The sequence below is a fragment of the Sparus aurata genome, chromosome 3, assembly GCF_900880675.1.
Source record: "Sparus aurata chromosome 3, fSpaAur1.1, whole genome shotgun sequence".
Taxonomy (NCBI): Eukaryota; Metazoa; Chordata; class Actinopteri; order Spariformes; family Sparidae; genus Sparus; species Sparus aurata.
This window is the reverse complement of record NC_044189.1, coordinates 14,790,533-14,805,555: the sequence shown is the minus strand read 5'-3', so window position 1 is coordinate 14,805,555 and position 15,023 is coordinate 14,790,533. Positions and strand designations below refer to the sequence as shown.

Below are 15,023 nucleotides of genomic sequence, written 5' to 3'. Positions count from 1 at the left end.
CTTGAAGAAGAGAGCAGCAGTCGGATAGCTTTCATGGCGGAATGAAAGGCTGAGGGAGATTACATAACAGATACAGTGGCTTGTTTCTTTTAACAAGTTTACATCACAGACGCTGAAACTGAGTAGTGCACCATAATCGTATACGATGTCGCCTTGTCACGGTATCTTTAATTTCTTCACATTGACACAATAGTAATGCAAGGTCCTGGAATGAATCGGATTCCTTATATGCCCTTTGCTTCCCCCCCCTTCAAAGTCATAAAAGTGCTTGCTTCTACAATATTCCTCTCATAATGTTAAATAAACTAAGCTTAGCTAGAGTTTTGATCTTTAAATTCATCCCCCTCAAACACGCTTAAGGCTGTTCCTCAAGTACCACTCGAGGAAAAAGGCCAGCCAACCGACAGATATCTCAGTGAGAGCTGTGAAGAGGCAGAATTGACCTCGGCGAATGTGGAGGGGAGACCTGGGAGGAGAGAGGCAACGACAGGTAGAGGTGGCACTGGGGACACGGAGGTGGGTCACAGCGGAAGGCGCTAATGATGGCGGACAGAGGGTGAAGCCGCAGAAGCAGTATCGATCCACGACTACGACGCATTGTAATCAATGCGTGTGGTAAGACAGGGCGTTTGCACCAGTCTGCTGTCCTCCTGCTCCACTTGTCCTCTAAGAACATTTGCAATAATAAGGGGGGTTTCGACTGAGGGTCTGCTGATGATCTGTTTTTGAATTAGACTGACTCTCTAAAATATCAAATCAGAAGATTTTAGATGCATTTGAGAGGATGGACCCAGCAAATTTGAGCTTTTCCCGTTTGAAAGATGATTAATGGAACATTTTGAGAAGCAGGGAAACGCTCATATTTCTACGGGACATACCTCCTGTTAATACCTGTCATTTGACGTTCACAATATGTGACCTATGTGACCTGACGTTCATGTCAGAGGGCGGAGGGGATGTTGGTGGCGTACCAGCTGGGCAAGACGGCTAACGACCCTGTTCGAGATGGTGCAAACCTACTGGATGTTTTCGACGAGATGTTGGGGCAATTGGCAGCCATGTTTGTGGCAACAGAAACCAGACAGGCCAAAACACGACCTTTTCCCAGTCCTAACCAAGTAAGATTTGTGCCTCGAGCAGTTTTGTCACCCTATGAAAATCAAAATTGAGCCCTAAGAGCCCTAATCAATGAGTCAATGAATTGTTTCCAGAATGATGAATACTATCTCTTCAGCACGGTCGCCATGTTTGAATCAAACAGAACAAACCCTGGTGAACATAATCTCATCTAAAATGAAGTTTGTTTGGTTTTTTTTGCAATGAACGCTCACACCGTATCCACAATAGACCAACGGGGCGCTCTGCTCTACTTTCCCTTCATCCCCTCCTTTACCTCTGTCTCTCTCATTCCCCCTCTCGCTTGGTGTTGCTAAAATGTGTCTCCTCAGACTGGCAGCTCGTCTCTCTGCTCCTCTAACAGAGTCACACACTGTCACACACGGAAAAGAAAAATCAGGCACCCGGGCAGACAAGCAGGGTGTAAGGCGAGTGCTATAGATTTGTCAGCTGCCTCTTCCCAGCTCATCTATTATCCAGCTGACTCCTCGCTGACCCCCGCGCTGGTGACTGCTTACTGTAAAAAGCTGTCCCGATATCACTCACCGCTGTTTGTGTGTGCATGTGTGCGCGTACACCGGGATGTTTGTGTGAATACAAAAGCCTCCCTCGCCTGGTCAATAATTAAAGTCACAGGTTAGTAGGAGGAGAGTTTCACCCCTTATTAAGCCAGAAAAGATGGCTGAGGAACCATCCTCATTTATGATACATGAGAGGGCTGGTGTTTTTATTTTTTCCGGGGACGGAGGGCGGAACAGAGACGTCACATTCAAAGTGGAGCTGACACCAGCGCGGAGAGACTTACAAGGAGGGTGAAAGTGGAATTAAACATTAGCGCCAGAATGACTTGCAGTTTAAACAGGGAGTGCAAAAGGTAAAGCAACAGAGTAATGGGTGGAAAAAACATTCTGTCTTAGAGTAATATCACAGCCTCATCTAAAGGCAGCAGCCTAATAATAAGTTCTTGGTCCGGAGCTAAGAGCCAATTATTTTTTCGTACAGAGGGAACTCGTCTGTAAGACACACTCACAGACGCGCACACACACACACACACTTTTCCTCCCTTTCCACTCTTCTTTATGTTCCATCAAAAGCAACAGTGTAACATAAAGACCTGCCGATTTCTCTTTGTACCTACATGTGCAAGGACATGTGTAAGAGACAGCGAGCGTGAGGGTGACAAGTTTCTTTATGTCTGAGTATGTATCGTGCACATCTTCGACTGAGAAATCTGAGTTTGTATTTCTTCCGTCCAATTAGAGTCTGGACTTTTTTTTTTAACACATCACATTAATGCACTCCAGATTACCTCCCAAAATCTGCCTGCCCAAGACAGCCTGATTCAATTGGCTGCTGTTAATACACAGATTAGGGAACTCTCTTTGCATCCTAATCCTCCTCGCCTCGTTCTCCCTTGTCGCGGAATGGGGAAGGTGTGTGAGAACAGGTTAGCCGATAGCAGGCATTCACTGTAGGATTACACAAGGGCAACTTTAAGCCTTTGTAATTTGGTTGTTAGAGAGGTGGTGTGAAAGTGATGGTTTATAAGAGAGCTCGCGATTGTTACACAGCGATTATAGTGCTGCAGAGGCCGGATTTGAGGGTTTTTTTTGTGCTTAGAATTCAATGAAGACGTCACATGTGGATGAGGCGCTTCAATATTGCTACAGCAATATGCAGTAGGAAAAATGGGGGGAAGGAATTGGAAGCAATTGGGTGCACTTCCAATTTATTGGTTTCTTCTTCAATTTTGGACTAGATCACACATACAAACACAAATAGATTGCAGTGCATACAGAAATATTTATGTTAGTTGGTGGGTAAAATAGTGGCTACTGTACAGTATGGATAGTATGATTAAGTGATGAAGTGTTTGCAGTTGCTTATGGATATTGTCTTCTCAAAAATATATCATGATTTGGATTTTTTTTTTTAAACACCGTGTGTTCAAAGTGTGTGTAAAAACTAGTGGGCTAAGTCAGCAGATGTTAAAACCATTTGTTAAAGCTAATGGATTCATGGATATCTCAATTGTATGGATACATTGTTTGAAATGTTGCTTAAGTAATGTGCAAATGTGAAAAAGAAAAAGCTAGCTAATAGCAATGGATAAATAGTTTAAAAGGATCGCTAGCTATGAGGCTAATGATGGGTAATTGGTTAGGAGAGATAGGCTAGGTAGCTATCTTATAGCCATGGGTAGCTAAATGGTTAATGTGGCTATTACATCATCAAAAAGCACATTGGGCTAATGTTATGTGTTTCATTTTGCTAGATAGTGCTAGATTAAATAGGCATGATTAGTCAACATTTTAGTATTATTCAGTTAGTAAAAACTTGGCTAACCTTGACTCTATCATTAAACAACCACATTTTTTTGTGGCCTATAGCTAAAATACATGGATAGATTGATAGATTAAAAACAGCCAGCTAGTAGGGGAGGCTAATGATGTGTAAATGTTTTAGGGAGGCTACGCTTGCTATCTTATAGCAATTAGTAAATGGTTAATGGGAACATAACGTCATCATCAGCATATTGGGCTCACGTTATGTGTTTCTATTCGCTAGATTTAGTTTATGGTACATTAATTATACATGATAAGCCAACATTTGGTAGCATTCAGTTAACATAAAATTAGCTAACCCCTAACATTATTGTTAAGTAAATAACATTTCCTAAAATATGGCTCCATAACCTCTGTAGGGTGCTTCGCTAAGTATATGAGCTTTTGTCTTTCGTGCATACTTTATACAGTTTTGATGATTAAGGGATGTACAAGTACATCTGACAACAAAGGTTGGCAACCACTGTGATAATCCACTGTATAGAAAATAATGTAATTTCAAAGGTGAACATCTTGTCTATTTTAAAGTATAGAAGTGGCTGGTTATGTTTTTTCTAAGTGGGTATAAAATAAGATAATAAACATGTATTCTCCTTGCTTATGTGTTTATTACGATGCTGTCTAGCAGGCCCACCTGGCTGATAACCTGTAAACACTTCCTCATTTGAGCAAAAGGGGGAGCAATGAGCAGCTGTAAACACACACCGGGTCCTGTGCACAAGAGAGAGAACTTGAGCAAGACACTGAAGCCTTGAAATCTGAAGTGACAGCTGCTTTCAAAGCATTCAGGATGAGCATTCAACTTGCACTGCGAAGGTCTTTATTGGATTTTTTGAAGGGCTGACATGTGGATGCAGTGGCCTGCTTATATTTTCCCACCAGCTGAACACGTAAAGGAGAAGATTCACGTACAATTGCCTGAAGAGCCGGGGTGCTCAACAGCTGAGTCAGTGTATTATGTTAAGTGGCAGGCACTTCAGACACACACTCTTTCCGATACACAAAGAGAGATGTCCATGGCCATTAAAATCTTTCAAAATCCCTTAAGAGCTGCTTTGAAAGGCTGTTGATGGTTAATTATTCATCTGCCCTTCGTGTGTGTTTTAAGTTCAGTGTGTTATTTATTCATATCCCAGGTGAAGAGTTAAATCCTGTGTTTGTGTATGCTTTTCAGTCAAGTGGGCGTATCTTTCTTTGTCGAATGTCCTCGATTTTCAAGTCAGAAAAGTGTTAAAAACCAACTAGTAATTGGATGAGCATTTTTTTTTCAACAGGGACATATTTCATAAAAAGGCTGCATGGGGATATATCTTGTTTTATTCCTGTTATTAAATTGCCGTCCTTTCCCGAAAAAGGGAGCTTTTTTAATCGCTGTGGCGAAAAAATGTAATAAATAATTGAATTGGCATTTAAGACGTGAGTCATTTAATCTCACAAAATAGCCGCACAGGTATGCAGGTTTAAACAGCCAGCCTCCATTTGTCAAGGCTCTTTCCAAGCAGGCCACACCTGGTACACTTTATTGTCTCTGAGTGTGCGCGGTTCACACCTCTTACAAAGAACACAGGTACATCTCCAGGGAGTAACCCAACCCTCGAAGAATCTGCTCCTCCTTTGGGAGTAGTTCTTTATTATTCCTCAAGCACGCCACGACCCGTGCTGCACACATGCACACCCATACGCGACTAAATTCTCACTGCACTCTGTATGGTGAAAGACCAAGGCCCTGAAAGACTGTAACTCCCTGTATGTTTGTGTACTTTGCAGCAGCTGAAAAGTCTCACCTGGAGCTTTTTTCCGCGAGTGCAGCCATTCATCAACTCGCTGTAGGCGTGAGTAGGTGTGTACCTGTAAGTACACGCAGAGACAAAAGAGGGAGAGAGTAACGCGTGGTACAAGTACATGCTTGTGAGTATGCAAATGAAAGTAAGCATGCACTTCCTCTTGAACTTTGCAACCCTGTTGCTGAATCATAACGTTTGAATTAAAAGTGACTCTATGGGATGCACAGTACACATACGGTCTGCGTAATTAATGGTTGTTGAAACTGAAACTCCTCATTCCATTCATATATCAAAGTCCATTCACCATTAGACGCTGTCTCTTCATTTCTATGCATCCAGGCCATGAATGTAATGCTAGCCTCCTGGCACACAGGGCAGTCTACCTCTCTGTCTCTTTGTTTGGTATACATGTGACAAGGGCACAATAGAGTGGCGGACAATAGGCCACTTATTGAGTGACTGGCAGGGAGTGGGATACATCCCAGATCATGTGTCACTCTGCGGCCTCGTGCACCCTACAGCCCGTGGTCAGTGTCGGGTTGCACCCTCCTGTGACGGAGCGGCGAAGGCGCGAGCTGCCATTTTGGAAATCTGGGACAGGTCAGAGAGGTCGAGATGATAGATACAGTGAAAATAGTGCAGAGGGGTTACCTGGGTTAACACACATTTTTAAGACTTAACAGTTGATTCGAATACTTTTTCAGCAACAGTATCTCAGGTGACTCTCTCTGATTTTTGGTTCATGCAGATACACATTCAAAGCAGGAGTCACTTTATGCTACCCATGAAAAAAACTATTATCATGGTGGAGCAGCGAGGAGTCAGGAGTCTTACAGCCTGAGGAAGCTGCTCTGTAGTCTGGAGGTACAGCAGCAGACATGTCTATATGTTTTGGCAGATGGCAGCAGGGTGAACAGACTGTGGTAGACAACTCACTTCACAGATATTGCTGATGCTTTGTAGATGGGTACCAATGATGTTCTGGGCAGTTTTAATCACCCCCTGCTGAGCCTTACTGTCCAGGGACATGCTCGCTTGTAAGTGATGACAAGAACTTGGCACTAAAATCAACAATCAGCTCCTTGGTGTTTACTGAAGTTGAGCAGCAGGTTATTCTCTGCGCGCCACTCTGAATGATTGTTGGTTTTGAATTCTCATCATTGTTTGTAATACGATTTAACCTCCCAGGTTTTTTTCTTCTTAAAAGGGGAAATCTGTCCAGGAGCCACTTGAATTTAGCAGCTTAAAGTGAATTAGCCATAACTGAATCATGTCATGAGTAAATAAACGTAATTAACATGTTTTCTAGTACTGCTGCACGATGTGTGTGTGTGTGTGTGTGTGTGTGTGCGTATCTTTCCGGTTGTGTGACTGTCTCTCTATGTGTGTGAAAAGATTTTCCACCTTGTCACTGTCAGCTGACTATCTAGTCACCGCCGTTAGCCGAAGCCGATTCTCTCTGAGATCTCGAGCTCTCCACGTTGAACGCCCGCCATAACCTTCTGGCCTGCTGACAGCGGCTCTCTGAGAAAAGAAAAGGTTTGAGGTTCAACATTGGAATTAAATGTAAAGACGGTACAGTGACCCCACCATGTGATATCAAACATAGGACTGAACTCGTGAAATAAACAAAAGCCAGCAGTGTTTCAGAAATTACATTATCAAATACGTCTGAGATGCGGACTGTATCCGTTTTGTTCATGTCACAGAGACAGCTTTGTTTTTCACGATCAACAAGCACTTTGTAATTGTGACAGAATAGAGCCCAGATAAAATTTATGGTAGATGTTCTATGGGCATATGATATTAATTTTTTATGCCTAATATTGTGTATAGTAGATGTATTACAAACATGATCATAATATGTATGTTCTTAGAGTTTTGTTTTGGGTTTTTTTTGCTTGATTTCTGATTGATATCATATGCAGTGATAAATCTAGTATTCAGAACTAATATATAAGCAAAAGTACTCAATTGAGCAAGACTGACTAACACATTCATAAGCATAGTTAAGATTATTATAAACTGCAAAGGCACGATATTGACAAATAATAATAAGGGAGAATCGTTATAATCACACAGACAGTTCAAGATGTAGCATTTTATTGCTGTAGCTGGTAAAGATGATAAAGGCTGTCTTTACGACTTTTAAATAGTAATTGTACTTGTAGTCTGCTGACTACTCAAATTACTTTTCAACACTTGTCGCACTCACCCATTTATACACGTATTCCTACGCCGCTTGCAGATGGCAGCTTATCCAAATCGCACCCACCATTATTTCTATGCTCAGCCATTCACTCACACCAATGGAACAGCCATTTGGAGCAGCATCTTGCCAAAGGGTTACTTACCTGAGGAAACCCTCGCCGGGGGATGTTGGGATTGAACCGCTGACCTTCCAATTAGTGGACGACCTGCTCCACCTCCTGAGCCACAGCCGCCCCTACAGTACTTTATATACTGCTGGGTGCTTGAAAGAATCACAGTGGATCAGATCATATAAATGGATCAAACTGTCTCTGTCATAACCCACCATTTCAACATTAGAGCTACTTTGCACTATTTATCTCACAAATATATCCCACTTATTCCTTTTCCAAGTAATTACACATTTACATACTAGATTACATTATAATATATCTAACACCATGCAATGGCTGTGCAAGTATATTTATGTTTTGTTTACTACACACTATGACTAGGGTTGCAAATACCATGTGCAAGAAGTGTACAAAGTCTTTATTATTAAAGGAGCAATATGTAAGAATTGACCACCTGTTGGAGGTCACTACAAACAAATAGGGAGTAGCATAACATTGGAGGAACTGTTAACTGTTTCTAACTACACTCTTTTTCTGTAGACATCTATGGCCATAGTTACCAGCTGCCATTTGCTAGTTAGCTCAGTTAGCCATGCAGCTAGCGGCCCTAAGGCGACTCGAGTCACAGCAGACTTGCTGCTCTTGGAGCAATGAGGGAGTCTTGTAACTCCGGCAACGAAACGCAACTCAGCAGCATCCGTCTTTGACAGCATGTGGGGAAAAAAATTCTGTTGATCATTTTTTTTATCTTTAAACTTAATCTGTCATATGTGGAGGATTAAAAAAATGCAATAAAGATCTCTAAAATAGAAGTGGAAAAAGCAGACTTAAGCACTACTTGATCTCATGTCCAAGAACACCTGAGGAAAATTCTAATATTATTGCAACTTGCTTTTAAGTGAAGCTGGGTAAGGGAAGCTGTACATTATATTTGGCTTTTACAGAAAAAATGTCTCTGTCACACACACACACACGCACACACACCACTGGAATTGGGCTCTATCCACACACACTTGATCTGGTTCTGACATATGTCTGCTGCGCATCCACACGCCCCAGTACTGTCAGTGAACTTCCCTTGTATTTCAGTCCGTGTGTGTGTGTGTTTGTGTTCTGCTCCCTCATATTTTTGCATGAGTAGCTCACAAACTGCTCCATTTTTGAACTTCTCTCCCTCTCTCCCCCTCTCTCTCCCAGTGCGTGTCTGTGTCTCTCTCCCTCTCCCTCTGGAGGTGGGGGCAGAGAGCTATTAGCTGTGCGCTGCAAACATCATTAGGAGGGGAGACGCTTTCCACCGTCAGCGCCGGAGCAGGGCAGAGGGGAGCCCTGGCAACAACGAAGAGACACAAACTCAGCAGCCCGCTACACACCGACAGTAAGTCCCACAAAAACTGCTCCTTCAGTGCTCGTTTCGGCGACCTGTCATCGCCTCCGCCGTGCCACTTTTCTCTTCTTCTGGAGCCGCGGAGAGAGAAAAAATGGCTGGAAGAACTGGGCAGGGTGGCGCTGACGCTCCGGTTTACTTCAAAGCCTTGGGAAATGTTTATTTCGCCCTCTGACCTATTTCTAAGTGAGCAAACAGCCCGGGGTCGAGCGGGCTTTTTCGCGTGTACACTTGTCATTTCGGGGCGTCCGCGCGAAGTAGTGTATATAAGTGACGGGGGGCGAGAGGCAGCGGAGGCTCGGCTCGGATTGTGACCGAGGCGAGGAGCGCGTTCGCCGGGGCGAGCCGGCGTCGGGCAGGCGCTGCACTTCCACTAACTGCGCCACTCGACCTCGGCTCCAACATTTCGGTCTTTTTTTTTTTTTAATGCAGACTGTTTGTCAGCTTCTAACACGTCTCGTAACGTCGCTTAGAGCCGCATGTGTCTTCTTTTCAACTCTTTTCTCTCCGAGCAGGACTGTCATTACAATTTTTTTTTTTACATCTACGTTTCACCATCGCGGAAGTGTTTTCTCCACACGAAAAGAGACGTAGAAACAAACTAAAGCACAGACAACATAATGTGTCCAGAAGCGTAGTTGTGAATGTATTTTTTATTTTATTTTTTTGTTGCACGTTGTGGTCGTATTTGTATTAAAAGGTGTAGCGCCATGTAACATGTTACTCCACAGTGCTTGTACATCGCCAGCTGGTTGTAAAGGACATAGGGTTTGTGATTGCTGGACTACCCGTGATGTCATTCATCCTAGCTTGGACCATTATATAACGGGACTGTAGGGAAGCCTGTGATAGCGGGCTATTTTTACACTGTTTACACCTCGGAGTTGCACTCAGGGTAGTCTCTGCGTCCCGAGCGGTAGCCTATGCTTCCACTCACATTATGAATTTAATATGGCATCCAGAAATGAGGACCGAGCGGACGGACAGATGTAGGCTGTGTGATAAAGATGACACCCCCCATACACACACACACACACACACACACACCCCAGCTGCATCGAAGTGCCCCCCCCCCCCCTTCCTTGTTGTGTAATTATTTTCAATTTCAACAGAAGAAGTCGGATTTACTTGTTGATTATGTGTTTTTTGTTTCCTTCCCTGAAGCAATGAGTGAACTAGTCGTCCTTAAGAGAGCTGCAACTGTACAAACACTTAATGAAAAGCTGCAGATACTGTGTTTATGACGGCATGTTGTAGTGATCGAGATTGAGAGGATGCAGTCAGTAATGTAATCCAAGCAACACAATGATAGAGTAATGCAACTTGATTGCTTTCAGTCGCTTTTGAATCACCTCGATATCAAATACATGCAAATAAAGATGACTTACATGATTATTATTTAATCGTAACACTGAGTGTATTCGTGCTGTCATGTGTGCGCACGTGCATGGTTACAGACTAGTATGTCATTCTTTATTTTTTTTTTAAAATGCAATCCTGTTAGTAATCCCATTGTTTTTTTTACTATCTGTAATCCAATTACATATTTTTACAGTTACATCTTTTGTATCCTTATTACGCAATCCTATTACAAGCCCAGCTGCAATACATCTGAATATATTAAGATTATTAGCTCAATGATCAATTGAGTTGAGTTGATGAGTTGACTGTTAAAATGAAAAAATCTGATTGATATTTGTGTATCTGATGCACTGAAAAGTTTGCTGGTTAACACTCATAAAGTTGATACGGACTTTGCGACATTTTTATGGAGCATAATTACGTTTTTCAGGGAGTGCTTGTGAGCACATTGTGCCTCAAAAACGTGTAATTTCTTTTGAAAATATTACATTCAAACACTTATGCCACCCCGCAGCCTCTCCATTGATCGGTCATATTGGTTTACCTAGCGGGATTTAAGTAAACATTTATGTACAGTATTTGAGACCTAGCAAGCACACAGATAGAACATTTTTTGGATAATTCTGCTCAACATTTATAAAATATCCAGTAATTGGCTCTCACCGATTGCAGACAGATGCTGTCTCATAGTTACTAAATGAGAAATGATCTCATGTGTGGGGCTCATAGATCTTGCTGAAATGCCCACACAGACATTGCACAGCCTCCTGAATAGTGAAACGGATATAGTGAGTGTGTATTTTTTGTACAAGTTGAAAATATATGTAAAAGTATTTTTATGAATGATTTCATTTAGAACATGGCGATGAATGATCTTTCACTGATCAGGCTGAGGGGACCTTTTAAAGTCTTCCCTCTACTCAGAAACATGTTTCTCTTCTTGTTCTTACAGCTGACTGTTCGAGTTCATTGTGTAGAATGATGAAAGTGCAGAGTTAGACACGAGAAGGCTGATACGCATCGCTGAATGTGGAAAGTTTCTCTGTGCTCATTGAAAATGGAATTTTAAAGAGTTGGGCCTACGAGCATGATTTGTGACAACACAAATAGTCTGGAAGCTAATGAATGGCCATGGCTACGTTCATAAATGCAGAAATACACCAAAAAATCCAGAAAAAATACTTGCTTCTGCCTTTGCTTTTCAGTATCTACATACTCTATTAACCGTAGTGTAGAATTTGTAGTGTAGTATTAAATACTATAGTGCCATCAACAATAATAGGTAGTGGTTTAGGGTCTATAGTCTTTATACCTCTGTTGTAAAGTCTGGAAGGTGACAGTTGTTGAGTATTTTTATGATCACCTGGGAGAGGCAAGCAGAAAGAGAACTGTGAGCAACTGAGATATTGTTAAGTTATACAAGTTATATATGAGTATATTAAAAGAACTTCAGTTTTGTTACTGTTATCATATCATATACATTTGCTTGTCTGTGGCGTTGAATTCTACTTTATCACTGTTAAAAACTATATATATTTCTATATATATTTCAAGTTGATAACAAGCTTCATGACATTTTGTGAATTTCATTGAAAATGTAATAATTGTGCTTAAATTACTTTAAGGAATTGGATTTGAGAATTTGGCTCGTCCAGTTCTCTGTGTTGTAGAGTCGGCAGGCCGGAGACGAAGAGAGATAGTTATCGGGGGTGAAATGGAAACGAATCACTTAGCGTCAGCTCTGTAACAGGGGATAACTCGAGGAGAAGGTGTTAAAGCGAAGGTGGCCCAGTATTAGCCCCTGTGGAATACCATGAGGAGGTCTCTGAGGTCATGGTCTAAATACAGACAAACTGTTGTACTCAAGAGAACAACCAAAGATGTACAGCATCTGTTGACAAGAAGAGTGGAGAAAGTGTGTGGGTCAGCTGCACTGTGCATTTAATAGAGCACTTCTGGTGTTGTAATTTTTTTTTTGCAGAATTTAGTGAAAACATGGAACAAAAGTTAAACTCAGTTGTTCCAGCGCCAGGTCTGTCAAGGACGGGGTTTAACGACCAAGACTTGTGTGTTAAGGGCGGTGCATAATGACCAGAGAGATGATAATACAAAGGGTGGAGAGTGAGGCTAACAAGCTTCTACATGAAAATTGATTGAAATGAGCATTCAGTTTTGACTATCGAAATCAAAAGCAGGATCAGTGATTCTGCCAGTATTTTTTTCTCTCCACCCGCGCCTGCTTGCACACTCCAGATGCTTATCCTGCATGCTTTTAAGAAAATCAGCTGACTGATACATGAGGTAACTCTGACAGCGTTGCAGATACTGGGTTTGTTTTCTTTCTCAGAGATCCTTTATTGATTTGTTTTGGAAGAGGGTTTACTCTAGACAGATTTGAGAAACCAAACTTTGCAACAAACTCATGTTCTGTCTTGTGTTATTTATCGTTGAATCCCTGACGGGTGGTGTTTTCCTGTCACTTATTGTGAAGAATATTTGAACTTCTAACCTGAACCTGCAGAGAGCCACCAGGATCAACTCAAGCTGTTTTTGTATGATACCTATCTTTTTTTACATCCATTTTTGAAAATGTAACTGACAGTTTCTCTGGGCATGAAACCATCTGTTGATCTTAACAAATCCAGATGCAATCTCAATGAATTGCCGAATTTGAAATGTTCAAATTGAAAATGGAATCAGATCTTGACCTTAAATCAAAAAGCCAAATCCAATCTTGGATTGACACCCCTCGTAGGTCATGACACCCCTCGTAGAGATTTAGGTAGGGGGATAAAGACCAACCAGGTGCTGAGGTGGTCCAAAACTGACATGTGGAAATGCTAAAATATATTTTAGCTGTTAAACAGTAGAGGTAGTAGTTGTAGTTGGTCAACAGTTGGAAGTCAAGTAGTTTCAGATTGGAGCAGAGAGGGATTTGATTGTGTCCAGCAGAGTACCAGATTTATTATTCTCCATGTTTGTAAAAGCTGTGGCTTTGTCTGAGTTTTGATGGTGAGTGTGGAGGCTTTGTGGTAGGGAAACACCAAACTGTAGTGCTCTATTATGCAGATGCCGCTGTGAATCAGGGGTGCTGTTCCACCCACGTACCACTCACACTCACACTCGCACTAACACACACACGCACACACACACGCACACACACACGCTTACCACTGCCACCATAGCCTTTGATTCCAGCCGCCACTCACTTTCAAATGGTAATGAGAGGCAATTAGAAGCCAATGTGTCCTAATCACAAGCCATTTAACTGAGCTTGGCTCATTTGTCAGAGCCATATGCGCACACAGACCCACTCGCTCAAACACACATGAATACACACATCTGCTAGACATGCCACAGTTCTTGTCTTTGTCTACTTATGTAAGGGGAAAAGAGGAAAATTGTGTGTTAGCGGGCATGTGCTTGAAAGAGACAGCGAGAGATTTCCAGGTAATGATTGGGCGGAGGTTTCACGGCTGAATGAATAAATGACAGAAATGGCTCTATGCTCCAACCTGCTAATACAGGCAGAGTGACTGATGGGTGGGTGGGGCAAATGGGCCGACCAATGGCTGAAACAGGTGTCTGTGTGTATTTGTGGAGAAATTAGTTGGAACAAAAGTACCTTTCTCTCAACTTACAGAATCACTTTGGCAGATTACACGCTGCGGGTGGAGGTAAGATGAAGGGTAAACACCACCTGAAACAGCATTAATCCATATCCTGCCTTATCCCGCTGTTTTGGCATGCATTGTCCTCTGCTAGATCGTGATGTCATCGTGATTGCAGGTAAAGGAGAAAACCCTACTCTGCACTGAGGTGTGCAAAAGCTTCAGGAGATAAGAAAAACATATGTTAATCATGCTGCATCAAATAAAAGTGTATTTAACACAATACCCCATTAAAAAGGAACTATAAGCTCGTATGTGCAGCCAAGGTTTTTCTGTCTTTTTCAACAATGTTCAGCATATTGATAAGAAATTGCTCTCCTGTTTCCTCCAATGCTTTTCTCCCTAATATCTCTCGGCTATGTTGACTTTCACATGTATAAGCTTTGTTTGATACGGGATCATAAAAATGAAGTCAGCTGCAATGTTGCTGCATTCACTCCACACTGCTGTCACAGGTTATTCCCCGGTCACCTCCTTTTACACGAAGAAGCTACAGAGAAGAAGAAAACAAAACGAAGGTAGTAAGAGACCGAAGCAGGATTAAAAAAAACCAACGGCAGTGTGTGAGAAAAATGATTTTTGAAAACATAAAGAGCGGTGGTGGGTGTGGGTGGGGGCAGATCAAGAGATTGAGCTGTCTGGTTGAACCATGCGGCGCGCTCAGACCTTTTCAGCTTTTCCTTTCATCCTCCTCTATTCACGAGTGCACGTGCATTGCACACCAGAGAAAGGACACACTCTCACACACAGAATACTGCTTTTAGAAGGGGATCAATGAGAGTTTTTTGTATTTTGTGTGAAAGAACATTCCACCGTTTGTGATCGTGTGTGGCTTTATTGCTTAGTGCGCGGTCTTGTGTTTCTTAGACTGCTGTCTGTATGAGCAGCAAAAAGCAATTCAATTGAGGTGCCACGGCAAGCACTTAAATCTGCAATTCGTGGAGGCTATAAAGAGTGAAAACATGTCAGTGGTTATAAAGAGGTCAATACGAATGCTTGAAGCCCCTTTAGTCATTTCTAGATGTATAATTAAATCA

At 42.1% G+C, this 15,023-nt stretch overlaps 1 protein-coding gene across 1 annotated transcript in view; it reads left to right on the top strand.

The window, feature by feature from the left end:
* Positions 1 to 8,655: 8,655 nt before the first annotated feature.
* atxn1a (ataxin 1a) overlaps positions 8,656 to 15,023 on the top strand; it is a 102,572-nt gene continuing 96,204 nt past the window's right edge. The window contains exon 1 of the mRNA XM_030411873.1: positions 8,656 to 8,944. The gene's annotated coding sequence lies outside the window, so the exon portion shown is untranslated. The remainder of the gene's footprint in view (positions 8,945 to 15,023) is intronic.